The sequence below is a fragment of the Cucumis sativus genome, unplaced genomic scaffold (genome assembly GCF_000004075.3).
Source record: "Cucumis sativus cultivar 9930 unplaced genomic scaffold, Cucumber_9930_V3 scaffold118, whole genome shotgun sequence".
In the NCBI taxonomy this organism is placed as follows: Eukaryota; Viridiplantae; Streptophyta; class Magnoliopsida; order Cucurbitales; family Cucurbitaceae; genus Cucumis; species Cucumis sativus.
The window spans coordinates 84889-87709 of NW_022279524.1; the positions used below are offsets into that span (position 1 = coordinate 84889).

Here is a 2821-nt window from a genome sequence, read left to right on the forward strand (position 1 = left end):
CAAGGTTTTTGAAGAGTCCATCTTGTATGTGAAGAATTTCTCCCTTAGGTACATTTTATTAGGGAGATCTTTAGTGGCATGTAAACTTTCTAATTTCTTCCAAATTTTATATATTGTCTCTTCTTCTAGTAATGCGTTATAACAATGTCACTGAAATTTAGAATTAGTGTACCATAGACATTTAACTCAATTTCTTCTCTTTGTGATGTTATGAGTGTTGTTCGAAGTTATGAAGGATCTAAAAGGCTTTATGAGTCTTTTGCTAACCTAGCAAAACCTTGACTTTTGCCTTCCATAAGGCAAAATCTCTCTTTCCATAGGGCAAAATCTCTCTTTCCATCGAATTTCTCGATTTCTACTCTTGTCGCTGTCATTTTTTCAGGTTTGCTTTGTTTTTAATCCTCTAAGAGATTCAATTTTTTAAAAGTCGACATTCGCTCTAATACCAATTGTTGGGCTTTATCTCAAGACACAGCTTGCAACACAAAGCTTGGAGGAGAAGCAGCCACTTCTCTTCTTTGATGGCAACTGTACACATGGACGAGATAAGATCTCTCTTATCTTTTGTTGCTGCACTTTACGTAAGAAAAAAAAACAAAAGAGAGAGGAAAAATGAAAAGGAAATTATTTAACCTTTTCTTTCTCTTCTTCTTCTTAGTTCTCTGTCTTGCAAACCGTAAGTTTCTTTACTGTACTTTATGGTCTTTAATTGAGTAGATTACACACACCACAGATGAAGATGAAGGGAGAAATAGAAAGGAGGCAACAAGATTTACGTGGTTCGGCCAAAGAATGCCTACATCCATGGGAAGGATCTCTTCCCTTGCTGTTTTATAAGATGAGTACAATCATTTTTCTTCTTTTCTTTTCTTTTCTGTATATGTAAGGAATATGTATGTAAAAACTAGCTAATATTTTGAATACACCTTTATATTTATATTTATAGGTGTTTACAAAGAAGAGAAAAAAAAAGTAAAATAACAGAAAATAAAACTAATTTGTTGGAATTCAAGTTCCAATGGTCCAAGGAGATTATATGTTCAAGTTATTGCAACGTTGTTCCCTCTCCAACTAGTAATTTTAATGTATTTTTTATATCAATCACACAATTGAAGGGATTATGCTAATGATATAATATAAATTCAGCTTCACCTATATATTAACTTAAGCTTATCAATGTCAAATCGAGCTAAGAAACGACGCCAAACTGATAAATAATGCTCACCACTGAAAGAAGGAGGAAAGGGTGAGATAAACTGTAGGAGAGGCACAATGAAAATAGTAACAAAATAATCAAGAATAACTATAATTCTATTAGTTTTCATTGCTGTTGGCAACTACGTTAACAGATACTTTTTAAGGAACATGGAAAAAGAAAAAGAAGTACAAATAAAGGGGACTTTGAGAGATCTCAAATATCAACATAACAGCCCTGAACGAACTGAAACTTCATGGCGGGTCCGAAAGCAATTCCATTCTTTGGATCACCAAACTTTATATACGCCGGGCAGTTCGCGTTTAGCCGATATCTGCCCGAAATCCAGCTCCCGACTTTCCATCTAACCTGTTGTGCAATACGACGATAAAGTCTACAATAAATATTAAATTACAAAGAAGAGATGCAACTTCTTTCTTTTCTTCGAATTTCTCTTCTTATGTTAACTTGACGAAAGTTCAACTTTATGTCATCTGACCAGGTTAGAAAGATTTAAATCCTCCCATAAGTATTTGGAACGCCAATTTTAATAATTTGAATTGACTCAAAAAATACAACAATAGGATACGAAGGATTCAAACCTTCCATTACCAGGATTAAAAGCCTAAGTGCTTTATGCTTTAAAATAACAAAATATGTGTATAGAATTAAAATTTAAAATGAGAAGTTAAGCTATGAAAAAGGTATGTAAAGAAAGATAAAGAACTTGTGAGTCAGAGAGTTGAAAATAAACAAACCTGTCCATTGACCTTAATATTGAACAGCATGGCTCCAACATTGTTATCTTCATTCAAAGCTTCAGCAAATTCCGGTGCCGCCCACAGCTTCGCCATACAAAAACGGCGACCAAACAGTAACATCATTGTGGCCCTGGTAAGTAGGCGGCAAGAGCGTCGGGAGAGTGACTTGCTGGCCGCGGTACGCGGCGTAGACATCCATGACCTGATAGTAAACACCAATGCGGTTGTTGGGGTTGTGGAGGAGATGGTGATTTGCATGGTTGTCGAGATTGCGGCTGGTGGCACTGACGAGACATTAAGGCCAAGAAGGGTGACGTCTTGGAGGATGAGACGGGGCTTCGACGGTCGGAGGATGGCCCAGATGAGGAAGATGACTAGGCCAATTAGAAGCACCACGGTGAAGATGACACAGGCTATTCGCCGGTAGAGACGGCGGCGCTCGCAGTCGTGATGGTGGTGGTGGTCGCAATCCTTTACCGTCATTGTTGCTAGAGATAGAAGAGAAAGAGAGAGAGGGTTGAATGGATGGAGATGTGTGTAAAGTCAAGAGTTTGAAAAACATATATTTCTTTTGGGTCTATAGTTTTTTTCCTTCTTTGGTTTCACAAACAAGCTTAGATAGATTTATACAAGGTGAGAATGGAAGTACAAGATTCAATTATTGGATGATTATATTTTGGAAATCACGTAATGTATAATTATTATATTAAAGTGATCACATTTTCAAAAATGAAAATCACTCTTAATTTCCGTCTTCAATCTCCTAAAAAGTGAAAAGAAAAAACTCTTCAGTATATATATATATATATATAGTTGGTTTATTATTGACAAAATAATCATATGATATATTATTACACGTGTATAT

General features: G+C 35.8%; 1 long non-coding RNA gene across 1 annotated transcript; it reads right to left on the reverse strand.

Annotated features, from left to right (window-relative positions):
• Nucleotides 1–1279: 1279 nt before the first annotated feature.
• LOC116405563 lies at nt 1280–2035 on the reverse strand. The gene is made up of 2 exons (XR_004218679.1): nt 1954–2035; nt 1280–1564 (listed from the first exon to the last, which is right to left on the reverse strand). It is a non-coding gene; the product is annotated as an uncharacterized LOC116405563 (long non-coding RNA).
• Between the last annotated feature and the right edge of the window lie 786 nt (nt 2036–2821).